The sequence below is a fragment of the Sinocyclocheilus anshuiensis genome, unplaced genomic scaffold (assembly GCF_001515605.1).
Source record: "Sinocyclocheilus anshuiensis isolate Anshui unplaced genomic scaffold, SAMN03320099.WGS_v1.1 scaffold1392, whole genome shotgun sequence".
In the NCBI taxonomy this organism is placed as follows: Eukaryota; Metazoa; Chordata; class Actinopteri; order Cypriniformes; family Cyprinidae; genus Sinocyclocheilus; species Sinocyclocheilus anshuiensis.
In genome coordinates this window covers 755,796-770,388 of record NW_015542476.1, presented here as the reverse complement: position 1 = coordinate 770,388, position 14,593 = coordinate 755,796, and the positions used below count along the sequence as shown (strand labels likewise).

Below are 14,593 nucleotides of genomic sequence, written 5' to 3'. Positions count from 1 at the left end.
GCATAAAGCTATGTGACAGACTGCAAAATAAACACATCAACATGGCAGTTACATAAACCACAGTGATCATTTTCAAAAGTTGAATGTCACAACAGAATATCTGAACCACTCCCAGTGCATCTGTGGGAATGAGAGCAATGGAGAAGATATTGAAATGGTAGTGTTGCTCTTCTAGAATATTGGTCTGGCTTCACCAATACAGGTAGCAATTTTTATTTTAATAGCAATTAGTCATTTTAATTACTCTTTTATAGTCCGTATTGAGAAGTGAGTACATTGTAACGGGTCTTTACCTTTCTTATAAATAACTGAAATGATTGCATTAGAAAAAGTATCTATCTGGGAAGCATTTATCCTCTCTGGCTTGGTCCAGTGGTGTAAGCAAATCTCTGAATTTCTTATAGAATTCAGGGGGTAAGCCATCCTCCCCTGGTGGTTTATTGGAAGACAATAACTGTATAGCTTCATTCAGCTCAGATATAGAAAATGGTTTATCCGAGCTAGATCTATTCTCTTCAGATAAGGATGGTAGATCGACAGAGGAGACAAAAGCTTACATTTGGTTAAGATCTTCATTCACTTGGGATGTGTAAAGTTCTTCATAAAATTCTTTAAAAGCATTGTTTATCTCTGTAGGGTTATGGGAAATGTTATTACCGATATCTATAGAATTGATCATTTGCCTGTTTTGGTCTGCCTTAAGATGCCATGCCATTACCTTACATGCCTTCTCTCCATATCTTATGATGGCGTCTCTGTCTGATAGGTATTAAGAGTATTATAATCCCTTTTATTATTGATTAGATCTCTACACAAGCATTCATATTTTTAACATATAATAGAATACTTCTATTATAGTTCTATATAATAGAACTATTCACATAGCTCCTTATGATTCTAGGAAACTGTCAGGTATATGGGCCATTTTTGTTTAACTTTTGACTGAATTTAACCTTTAGCTACACTAAGGGTTTGCGTATGAAAAAGTTTCATTTCTGTTTTTTTTTTTTTATGAGTAGGTGTCCACGTGTGAGCTTGTGTACGTGACAGGAAACTGCTCTGGTGTCGCACAGTCAGTCAGTGAAAGAGCAAAAATGTTACTGTTGCAAGTTGTTATTCTTTTGATATTAAACTTCTTGCAGGACAGCAACACTTATCAACTGCAGGATACGATATGGGTTGTAATTTGCATGTAGTCAAACGGCATTAAAATGAAGTGTGACTGAACACCTACAAGCCACGCTTAACTTGCCTTAAAGCAATAAGCATGTTTGTATTTGTCTGTCTTAATTTTGTTCTTAAGTCTAGTTTGTTTTTTTACAGTGAAACAGGTTTGATGGCATATCATTATAGTGAATTTGCATAGTTTGAAGACTGGCAGAAAAGCATTACTGCAACAAACACAGTTGGTGTCTGAGACCAAAATTCATGAGACTGCTTGTCTGCTGAAGGGTCTCCAAATGTTCTTTACAATTAAAATAACATAAATGTTGTATGAATAAAAGCTAGATGTTATTTTCATCTATTGTGCTAAAAGCATCAGCGGTGCACTTTTTGATACATAGATTTTGAATTAGTGTCTTATTTGTAAAAAAAAAATGCATTAGGCAACAGTAGGCATTATACAGTTAGTTTTACTTGCAATCACATTGACACAGCTCACTGATAGTTTTAAAATGCATACATACCTGTCCTGTAGTCCCCTTGAGGCAGGAATTTGTTTGTCTATGAACTGTATTTCTCTTCCTCTCCTTCCCTGTACCTTGCTGACAAGCAGTGAAATCTGTGTACTGTATAGCCTATCTGTCAATGATGCAACGCCCTCAAAGAGCACTCTGACGACACTACACACAGACCCACATTTTTTCAGGTTTACTGAATTGCACACACATACAACACACACATTCACTCACGCTCACTCATTATCACAAACTAATTTTAATGCTGTTATGAACAGGAGGACAAAGTTCTGACTTGTTCAATCATGTGACATTTAATTTCTTCAGTTCATGTTCACTCCTGCCATCTTCTCTCTTTCAGTGTTGTCCTTGCACTTGCATGTTGCGATAGCACTTCCTCTTTATTTGTGGCTGTTTCCACAGACTTTTTTTGTTCCGTTTGTCACCCACAATCAGTATTTATAATGCACACCACAATTTCTCAGTCAGATACAGGTAATTTTGTTCCAAATGAGGGGTTTTAGAAAGGTCATAAAAATGTAAAAACCATTACAAAAATACTATGATGTGCTTAAAAATGAGAATGAATATATTTCCACAAACCTTATGTGTCTGAGCTGTGGTGCAGTGGGATGTGCATGTGCTCATTATTACTATATACTATGAAAGTACTATGTTAAAGTCTTAGGCACCTTAGATGCGTGACAAAAAATGTTTTTAAGGTTATTTATATCCTTTATCTATTTATATCTTGTAGATAGTTTGTTCCAGGCATCTCTGAGGTTCCACAGTTCTTTTATGGATTTAGGCATATTAATTGCACAACCCAGGCTCATTGGAAAAAACGTGCCTCTACCAACATTTTGGCAAAACTCAAAAGAAAAAAGAATGTACCCGTATTTTTACACAATTCACTGCAGTTTCCAGCTGAAATGAACATTAGAGGCCGTAAAACATCAACAACTTTTACTATTTTTCATGCAAATTATGATTATGGGGCAGATTATCAATTAATGAACACTGACTACTGTAAGGAAGACACAAGTGTAATAAAATAAATTGTATTAACAAAAGATAGACAAGAGTAATCAAAAAATGCATACATACCTGTCCTGTAGTCCCCTTGAGGCAGGAATTTGTTTGTCTATGAACTGTATTTCTCTTCCTCTCCTTCCCTGTACCTTGCTGACAAGCAGTGAAATCTGTGTACTGTATAGCCTATCTGTCAATGATGCAACGCCCTCAAAGAGCACTCTGACGACACTACACACAGACCCACATTTTTTCAGGTTTACTGAATTGCACACACATACAACACACACATTCACTCACGCTCACTCATTATCACAAACTAATTTTAATGCTGTTATGAACAGGAGGACAAAGTTCTGACTTGTTCAATCATGTGACATTTAATTTCTTCAGTTCATGTTCACTCCTGCCATCTTCTCTCTTTCAGTGTTGTCCTTGCACTTGCATGTTGCGATAGCACTTCCTCTTTATTTGTGGCTGTTTCCACAGACTTTTTTTGTTCCGTTTGTCACCCACAATCAGTATTTATAATGCACACCACAATTTCTCAGTCAGATACAGGTAATTTTGTTCCAAATGAGGGGTTTTAGAAAGGTCATAAAAATGTAAAAACCATTACAAAAATACTATGATGTGCTTAAAAATGAGAATGAATATATTTCCACAAACCTTATGTGTCTGAGCTGTGGTGCAGTGGGATGTGCATGTGCTCATTATTACTATATACTATGAAAGTACTATGTTAAAGTCTTAGGCACCTTAGATGCGTGACAAAAAATGTTTTTAAGGTTATTTATATCCTTTATCTATTTATATCTTGTAGATAGTTTGTTCCAGGCATCTCTGAGGTTCCACAGTTCTTTTATGGATTTAGGCATATTAATTGCACAACCCAGGCTCATTGGAAAAAACGTGCCTCTACCAACATTTTGGCAAAACTCAAAAGAAAAAAGAATGTACCCGTATTTTTACACAATTCACTGCAGTTTCCAGCTGAAATGAACATTAGAGGCCGTAAAACATCAACAACTTTTACTATTTTTCATGCAAATTATGATTATGGGGCAGATTATCAATTAATGAACACTGACTACTGTAAGGAAGACACAAGTGTAATAAAATAAATTGTATTAACAAAAGATAGACAAGAGTAATCAACAACTACTAAATGAATACCATAAATGAAAAAGGAATAAAGTGCATAAGATGCATAAAATGCAAGTGATTCAGTTGGGTGTTGCTATGGCAGAGTTACGTTATCTTATGAAAAGTTAAACTGAAACTAATCAGGTGAAGAACATTATTATGCCTCAAACAAATAAATGAATGGATATTTGTTCTTAAATGATTAGCTATATAACATCTAATGTAAAATAGTAAATCATATACTGATAATATGCAATAATATAATATCCACGGCCTCTGGAAGAGGTTTGGATAAGTGACATTTACGTTCTCTGTGGTCGAGTGAGCAGTCCGGTGGCGGTGACTTCTTCCACTGGTTGTGCTGGTAACAGTGCGGGGAAAGGAGCAGGAATTCGTTTCAACAGTCTTGAACACAAAGCACTGTATGTTGATCTCCTGGAGCACCAAAGGGTCCTAAAATCTGGAATGCAGATGTGGCCCTGGAGTAGGTGCAGAAGGTCCTTAGTCTGGAACACACAGACCAACATACCTTGAAGTGAAGGTTTGCTCGCCGGAGCTTAACCTTGTTGCAAATGTATGTCCTCTGCCTCTCTGGGCTAGAGACTCAGATCTTGGTCAGTCCGCTTTGTCTCTCTAGGATGGAGACTCGGGACATGCTGCATCTGTTGTTGCTCTGAACTTAGAGTATCTCTTTCCTCGCAGACTGGAGGCTCAGAACGTGGTCGTATCTGTTGCTGTCTCAAAAGCTGGAGACTCAGAACATGGTATCTGTTATTGTCTCTTCCAATAGTATCTGGGAGATACCACTTAGTATCTCCCACCATGCAGGCCGGAGAACAAGGAGTGTCTGTTGGAAGGGTACCTTTATCCCTTTCCGATGAGGAGGAGATTGCAATTTGGTGCTTCACCATTCCTGTGCTGTGATTGGCTGTTTCTATCAGAGTGGGGGAACACGGTGGGGCCCACCCTTCTTTCCTCCTGTGGAACTTATTTGCATAGTCCAAACATACATTTAGAAAAGTGTCACTAAAGTTTCACTTACCAAACCACAACCAGAATATGTTTAAGTCCAAACATGATGGAAAAAGATGTCATGCATGCATTTATTTGTCCATTAACAGCTTAATTTGTGATGGTAAAGAGGTTTAGCATAAGCACACTTTTCAAGCAAAACGTAAAAGAATTTTGTTTGAAATCAAATTATTATTATCTGCGTGGACTTGAGCGAAACTGACATCCTCCACTAAAATCACAAAAATGTTCTGAGAAACAGTCTAGCATCATTTGTTTTTGAATGTCATGTGGTTCCATATTCTGTATCCAATGCAAAGAAAGGAATACACTTTATAAGGCTTAAGTGTCAGAAGTGTCAACAATTATTAGGTTAATATTAAAGAATAGTGTTGCCCTCAAACAGAAGTTGATTCAGTGCTTTCAAAGGCTGAATCCTGAAATTCATAACATTTCTTCCAAATAATTAATTGTAAAAATTGTAAATATTATATAAATAAATAAATATATATATATATATATATATATATATATACTGTATATATATTGTGCTGAGCCTCCTTGTACCTTTAGTATGTTCACTTGCCCATTTTCTATGTCTCCCACTATCACACACACACACTCTAATGAATGCTGAATTATACTGTAGGGGCCATACATTAAATGCTGATGGGAGAAAAACATTCAATTTCTCCAGTCTTGTACTGTGGTAATTTGATGTGAGGCACTTAAAAAAATTCACAAATGACCAAAAACCTGACAGGCCAAGTTATATGAGTTCAATAGACTTGTTCGGCATTTCTGGGAACGCCCACAAAAACGTCATAACCGTTTATGCCGTGGGGGAAAAAAAAACATTCGAATTAACGCGCGGAGACCTTGTTAGGCGCTTGATCTTTACTTTTTGTGATGATTTCGATTGATTTTTGCTTGGTGCAATGCCGAAAAGTTGCTGTGTGGCGTTCTGTACCTCTAATAAGTTAAAAAACCTGATCTGAAGATGTATATAACTGACAAACAGACGGACTACCGGAGGTAGCACTGAGTGGGTAGCACAGATAGGCTACACTACTTACCCTGCAATGATCTGTCATTAGTCCTGTGCACCGCAACCCATTTCTGATGGGGCTTACATTAACCCTCCTTCGCATCACAATCAAATAAATCTCACTCCCTGATATTTTGTGATGTCATAATCTATTAAAACATTTATTTCGTATTAGTATACACAATCCCTTACAAAAATTAGCAATGGTATTACTATAGTAAAAGTATAGTAGGCTAACCATGTTTTTTTTTTTTTTTTTTTGTTTTTATTACCCATTGTAGCCTATAACCACTGTTTTACTACAAATACCATGGTTAAACTATGGTTAGTGTAGAAAAACGTTGTTTTTACCATGGTTTAACTATAGTAACCAACAACCATGTTTTGGGTATTTTATATACATATTTTCATGTTATCTTTTTATTTTATGGCATGTATTTGTGAAAATGATTAGGCAGCCGCAGCACACACTACATAGAATAACGCTGCGCATTTCAAGGCACTTAAGTGGACCTTAATGTTACCTGTTTTGTCAATGTTAAAAATCTTTTTAATATATCACTAAGTACGACAGGCTTTTACTCAAGTCTTTATCACTTTATTAAAATTAAGCAAAACAAAATGACAAATGTTTACTTTCACAAGCCGTCTCGTATAGGCTTGCAGTAAGCTGTCTTTTGCTCAATTAGGTAACAAAAAATCTGTACGGACTGTCCGTACAGATACCGTATGGACAGTGTGACCCAATACACCTCAGTTTTTATACGTATGTTGCTCTGTCGAGTGGCAGAAATGGTTTTATGTAGGCCATTCTGAGTCAACAACATGCTTTTCCAATGAGGGGGAAAGGACTGTTTTCCCCCATGCCGACTCAAGGCACTTAAGTGGACCTTAATGTTACCTGTTTTGTCAATGTTAAAAATCTTTTTAATATATCACTAAGTACGACAGGCTTTTACTCAAGTCTTTATCACTTTATTAAAATTAAGCAAAACAAAATGACAAATGTTTACTTTCACAAGCCGTCTCGTATAGGCTTGCAGTAAGCTGTCTTTTGCTCAATTAGGTAACAAAAAATCTGTACGGACTGTCCGTACAGATACCGTATGGACAGTGTGACCCAATACACCTCAGTTTTTATACGTATGTTGCTCTGTCGAGTGGCAGAAATGGTTTTATGTAGGCCATTCTGAGTCAACAACATGCTTTTCCAATGAGGGGGAAAGGACTGTTTTCCCCCATGCCGACTCCGCCCACACAGCTATGACGCGACACCGATCAAGTCTATTAGCATTAAATGCTGGCACACTGAATTAACACTTGAAACTGAAACCCTAATTACAGATAGATCAGGGGTGTCCAAACTTTTCCTAAAGGGGTCCGGATTCGACGATGTGGAAACGACTGGGCCATATAATTGGAAATCGTCTGATGAAAATTATCAAGTTGCAACCCCCGATCAGCAAAAATCTAAGCAGTGTTTCCATGTAAATTTGATTAAAGCTTATCGTTCTCGAAATTCTGAAATTCAACCAATGAAATCAGTTGCTCCTGTTGCTACTGCTTCTTTTGGGTCTTGTCAACTTTCTACTGAGGGAAGAGAAGATATGGTTGTTAATGAGGACTTGGTTGTCCCTGAAGATTGTGTTTTGCTTCCTCGATTAAAGAATTCAGAGACTCTTGAGAATTTAGATGCTCTGTTTTCACATTTGACAGAGGTGCAAAATAAAGAGCTAACCCAATTGTTATGGGAGTTTCCTGGCTTGTTCTCAGATGTACCTACTCGTACTCATCTGATACAGCATGATGTTGATGTGGGAGACGCACAACCTATTCGTCAGCGTTTTTATAGGGCTCCAGTTAGTAAGAGGAAAGTATTGGAATCTGAGATCCAATATATGATTGAGAACGGAATAGCTGTTCCGTCGTGTTCAAGTTGGGCTTCACCTTGCTTGTTAGTGAGGAAATCAGATTCGACTTATAGATTTTGCACTGATTATCGCAAGCTAAACGCCATCACTAAGCCCGATGCTTTTCCACTTCCTCGAATGGAGGATTGTGTAGATCAGGTGGGTACAGCTAATTTTGTGAGCAAGCTAGATCTTCTTAAGGGATATTGGCAAGTGTCGTTAACTCCTAGAGCTAGAGAAGTAACCTAATTTATTACATCATCTGGATTATACTCATACTCTGTTATGAGTTTTGGTTTACGAAATTCACCTGCCACCTTCCAGAGATTGATGAATCGAGTGGTGTTTGGGCTGGAGGGGTGTGCAGTGTATTTGGATGATGTTATTGTTTTCAGCGAGACCTGGGAACAACATTTAATTCGTCTGCAAGCTCTTTTAGCTCGGTTGGCTGAGGCATGTCTTACAGTTAACTTGGCTAAGTGTGAGTTTGCCAAGGCTACAGTAAGATATCTGGGAAAAGAGGTTGGCCAAGGCAAAGTACGGCCAGTTCAGGCCAAAGTTTTGGCCATTCAGCAGTTTCCTCCTCCGTCCACCAAAAGAGAACTCATGCGTTTTTTGGGGATGGTCGGTTATTACCGGGGTTTCTGTTTTAATTTTTCAACCGTGGTTTCTCCACTGACTGACTTGCTTAAGAGCTCAGTGAAATTTGATTGGAGCGATAATTGCCAGAGAGCTTTTGAAAATGTTAAGCTGTTGTTGTCCACTGCTCCTGTTCTAGCTGCCCCGAGGCTGGATATGCCATTTAAATTACAGGTGGATGCCAGCCAGATTGTTGCTGGAGCTGTTCTATTACAGACAGGGGAGGATGGATTGGACTATCCCGTAAGTTTCTTTTCTCATAAGTTCAATACTTATCAGAGAAATTATTCAGTGATTGAGAAAGAGGCTTAATCTTTAATCTGGGCACTTCAGTTTTTTGATGTGTATGTGGGGGGAGGAATGCCTGTAGAGGTGTATTCTGATCACAATCCCTTAACATTTTTGCATTCTTTACAGTCACAGAGTCAGCGCTTAATGTGTTGGATTCTCTTTTTACAGCCTTATAATTTGATTGTTAAACACATTAAAGGATCGGATAATGTAGTGGCAGATGCGTTGTCCCATGTTCCTGATCTGATCAATTAAGTACAATGGTTGTTCAGTTATTTCTGTTTTCCCGTGCTCTTTTGTCGCCTTCATTTGCTTTCAGGATCCAGATTGCTGGTGGCGAGGTGGGCAGTGTGGGAGAATGGAGAGAATTGTGAGAATCATGGTTGTACTGTGATCAGAGGTTGTATAACAACATGTTTAGAAATGTATGATTTCTAAGTTTTGGTTATGGTGGTTCTTTTTTATCCGGTTTGGGAAAGGATCTCGTTTAAAGGGGGGTGTGTGACGGTTCCAGCAAGTAACCGGTTATTTCTGAGTTACAGGTGATTTGGCTGAGGGGAGTGGTTGCACACCTGAAGGTAATCATGGCGCTCTATAAAAGACTGGGACAGAGATGGCGAGTGTGGCGTGAGCGTGGGCTGGGCTTGTGCGGAGCTTGAGCTGTCTTTGTTTGTTCCGTACCTTGGGTTACACATGAGGCTACCGGAGGACTGATGAGATGTGAGGGATACGGGAGATCACCGCCGCCGTTGATCTATCTCCTTTGGGGATGGTTGTTGTTCTTGGAGGATCCATGGACTGTGTTTGGTTGGATTACTGTCTTTCATACTTGTTACACACTTACATGTATCTGCTGACACACTGACTACCATTTATATTGACATTCTACGTTGTTCTGTTTTATATGGACAAATAAATTCACTTAATAATTAGCTGTGGTGTGTGGTGACTCCCTTATTTTGTTGCGATCCAGAAAGAGATCGTAACAAAAAGATAATGATCTGGGCCAGTGGCTTGTGTCCATGCAGGGAACACAAGGGCATCCTTCATGTCAGCATTTTCCTAAAAAACATAACACCAGCAAAGAACAATTTTTATTTTACTTCTGACTTACGGTTGATGTCAAATACTATGATTTATTGTTCCATACTCACTGGAAAAAAGGCCTAGGGGATCTTTACCGCTTTTCCATGTGGCAATGACATACATGTCGGCAATGTATATGTCTTTGCCCTGTGAGAGCAAAAGGAATTAAGCAGACTACAACTTGGCATTCATATTATATGAAATGAAGAAACTAAGAAAGTTAGAAACTACAAATAGCTGATATAAAATAATGTGAAAAAGATTAATACATGTGCTCGAGCCTCTTCGTAGATGAGTCTCATGCAGGCATTTCCAATCTGGAAGAAATAATCAAAACAGCTAGCACATACTCAAAGGTCCAAGTTCTTTCATAAAAAAACAAAAAAAAACAAAGAGCATACATTGCACCCACTGATTAACTTTTTTGGTGCATCAAAAAATACCTACATGCAAATGTTACTACTTACATCAGACTCCATTTCCCTTCTCAAACCCAAAGTCCAAAAATCTGCTCTTGTGAGGCATGTTGCTCCCTCCTTCACAATGACCTCATCAGCCAGCCGCCCCGTGTCCAGGATGTATCTGAGCTGCAAAGGACAAAAGAAGGAAAGGGCTAACTTATTAAAATCCTTCAGATTCTGTTTAGACAGGCAACATGTACTGATAAAATGGATGTTTCAGTTTTGGCACAAATTGTGGATGTTACAATACAGGCTACTGTGGACAGTACGTTTTAGCACTGACGGTGAATACATGAACAACTACCAATTTGTCTTGTAGAGGATTATGGGGCTTCTTCCAAGGTTGAGCTCAATACTCATCTGCATTCTCCACAATCATAAGCTCATCCTCTTTCTCCATGGTTACATCTGCAGAGGTTACTATGAGAATAAACTGAAACAATCTGTCACACAATGAACTGCAATGGAAAATGTATTGTTACTTCGTGCAATTGCTTTATCCATACCCATGCATGTTACAGAGACAACAGAGTCTGGCAATGGTAGCACATCCACTGTTGCCTCTGAGCCACTAAGGTCTGTAAATCATGCAAAATTTGATTATTAGTTAATGACACGCAATACAATAAATACAATACTATAACAAAATAACATATGTAGATGTCAAAATCAAGTACAGTGTGTATCAGAGTTTGATCCTTTGCCATCTTTATGTTGTCGTCTTTTGGGTCAGCTAGACGCCCTCCATGTGGCGTGAAGGTTAACGTCTCCGGATAGCGAAGATTTGTGTGTGTGGACAGTCCGCGTGCGAAATCATAGATGACTACGTTGGGTATGTGTTTCCATGAGAGGAGGATGTCTACAAAGTCTCTTGGACTCTCAGCGCGCAAACAGCATTTTATGCTGTACACAATTCCACAAGGGCACACATAACCACAGCCCACCCTCCTGGAACAAACATATATGTCAGGCAGCAGTAATAGAAGTATAAGCCCTACAAAGGTAAAGTGGGAGTCACAAACATGACAAAACACAAGCATTTTCTTCTCACCTGAGGCGCCCCAAATCTTTTCAAATATTTTGTCGTAAGTCTGTCTAGATTTCATCTCAGATGAAAGTCTCTCTAGGAGGTCACTTTTTGACCCAATGGAATCAACACCACACTCCTTGCACAGGTTCCTTATCACTGATACCTAAAAAACAAATCAAAATACAGTTTCAACAAAAAAAATAAAACTATGTCCTACTGAGCTCAAGACACACTTGATGCTAGTCGCAGAAATGAGAAATGAAATAAATTTTACCTTTTTCTTATAAAGTTCATTTTTAAGCCTATCTTCAGAGACAGTTATTTCGCAAAGCTCAGCTTCTTTGGGTTGGTGGATTTTCTGGAACTCTGTGTTGAGGCACTGATTGGACTTGCGTGTATTTCTTCCAATCCACGGCGCCCACAGGTGGTAACTGGGGTGGACAGTGAAGGGATTGTCGCTCTGTTCTTAAATAACAGTAAAAGCAAAAAAATAAATAAAAAAAATAAGTAATTAGCATACAGCATACCAAATGTCAAGAAGAGACACATAAAAGCAAGAGAATTACTTTTTACAAAGCCACGACCAATCATTTGCAGTGACAGTTTCGTCCAAAAGTCTTCCATATTCACATGCCCATTGAAATCCTTTGGTGGTAGTTTGATGTCACTCACTAACAACATACAGAATGTCAAAATATTAATAAGACGACCTATATAATAGAAAACAGTAGATTATACGCCTGCTGTGACTAAATATGCACAAGCAGTGCCAAATCACCTGGAATGTATTTGCCCAAAGCACAGAATATCAATATGGTCCATGCCAACATACTTACATGACATGTTGAATGCTCCTTTTCTGTGGAGATCCATGATGACAATGGGCGGATGATCCTCACATGTCACACAAGAGTATTTGTACTCGTGACTTGTGAGTGCCTCAAAGTGAAGATAGGCATGGAGCACTGTTTTGGCTGGAGGAAACTGTTCCCCTATGGTGAGCTCCAGACACTGAATCACTCTCCCAACAGCGGTGTGGGCCTATGATTAAAGATAACAAATAATAATTGCTATTCACTTCTTAAAATCATGCAAAGCACTATTGTATTTTTACTAGAGGTAATGGTAAATTATTTAATGAGATAACCTGACCTGTAGCATGTTTCGAATATGTAGGCATAGAGGGAGGTCAAGAATGACACTGTCATTAAAATTGTGCAGGCCATCTGTCCACTCTTGATACCTGTAGTGGATTCCACATTGGTGGCAACATTTTGAATAGGTGGCAACATCTGAAAAATACAATGTTAAAAATGTAAGCTGTACTACAATCCCATTGCAGATCTGGTGTCATTTGTATGTATTTTATAGATCCCTGTTAGAACCAAAAATACTTGCCATGGATAACTCTTGTATTTGTAAGAATTTTGGCCTTTGATGTTTTGAGAAGAGGGTCTGATAAGGGTACATTTCCAGTGGATCTCTGGCAGAACATCTCATCAGGAATGAGGCTGGTTGGGTATGTGCTGGAAAATGAAGGCAGACGCAGGTGCTCAGGAAGAGTCTTGTTGTTCATGATGTACTGAATCATAGATTCAAGCTATTTTGTCGGGGGAGACAGTAGGCCCACGTCATCTACAGTTTCATGAACTGGACTGGTCTGTTCTGTGCTTTGGACTGTCTGGAATAGCTGATGCTCAGTCTGGAAAAGGTGCCATTTTGCAATGTATTTATGAAGGCAGGATCTTCTTGATCTGGCACAAGGACAATGCCAGGTGTTCTGCTTTACATCATATGTGACCATTATTCTTCAGAGTTGGGCATAATACGATGCATGTGGCTCATAGACTGAAACGCACCTCTTTAAAGATGGTGTTGTAGCCTTTGTTGCTACAGACAAGGGTTTGTTGTCTTGGGTGGCCAGGCTTTGTCTTTGTAGGCAGTCTGTCTTTCTTTCCCTGCCAAACCATTTTAACCCAACCATGTCTGTCAGGGCACTTTCTGACAGAGTAGGGGCATCAGCAAAGGATCCACAATAGTCTAGTCACCAGAGGTGATATTATCTGTAGTGGCTTAGTCCACTCCTCCTGGCTAAGTCGATGTCCACTTGACAGGATGGCAACTCACACCTGACATTCTGCTCTGCTCCCCAGACTTTGTAAACCACATGGACTGGAACACTTGAAGAAAGAAAATGTTTCTGGACAGCATAGACACCATTAGCTCGGTCTATGCAGTCAGAATAAAGGTGATGGCTTGCTGTAATGTCATCCCTATATTTTGTGTTTCCTCTCCAGATGTTTTCTTACATTTTTTTTTTGAATGGTAATGTGGCAATGAGGGGATTTTATCTTAACAACTACACTGTTCCGTAGCTGCACGGAGGACCTACTGGCGGTCAAGAGTGGCACATCAGGAATGCTGGTTGATGTAGTGGCGGTCAAGAGTGGCACATCAGGAATGCTGGTTGATGTAGTGGCGGTCAAGAGTGGCACATCAGGAATGCTGGTTGATGTAGTGGCGGTCAAGGGTGCATTGCGGATCTTACATCCTTTGAGGTGGACCACAAAGTTATCACGTCGGAATAAAATTGAAGAACAATATACACAATGGTAGTGTAGATTTGTCCTAACATTCCTACTTTATGTGATCAGCTTGATGTTTTAGAGAAAGGTAACAATACCCAGCACACTGTATTTGTAAACCTCATATGCAACATGCCCTGACAATGTTGACAGTGTTTTGTTTCAGAAATACCAAAACACAAACACATCAATCATGCATGTATTTAACATCAACATTCCATAACAATATGTAAAAAAAAAAAAAAAAAATCATTCACAAATGATGTTACCGGCATGGACGACGAAAAGTGAAGCTGAAGATGACCCTGTACTTTACTTTTCTTTGAGGGTTTGTAAAAAGTAGTAGTACAGAACGGACAGTGGTACAGGGAACAGCAGGAGGTGCATTTTTTAAGTGTTGGTAATTCACTACCTCTCTGTATTGATGGAATTTCGACACCTAAAGAGAGAATACAATTTACATTAGATGGAAAGAGAAAGAGTAGATGGGTGTTTATAGTTTATACAAGTTGAGAGAGAGATTTACATTTCCTTAAGTAGATCAGAAGCTAGAGAAACCACACACCTTTGTTCCGGAGGGAGTTCAGCTTCCTGACAGCCTGATGGATGAAGCTGTCCTTCAGTCTGCTGGTCCTGGCCTGGAGACTCCGCAGTCTCCTCCCTGATGGCAGCAGA

The 14,593-nt window shown here is 39.0% G+C and overlaps 1 pseudogene; it reads right to left on the bottom strand.

Moving 5' to 3' along the window:
• Positions 1-10,818: 10,818 nt before the first annotated feature.
• On the bottom strand, positions 10,819-12,494 carry LOC107693823 (uncharacterized; annotated as a pseudogene).
• Between the last annotated feature and the right edge of the window lie 2,099 nt (positions 12,495-14,593).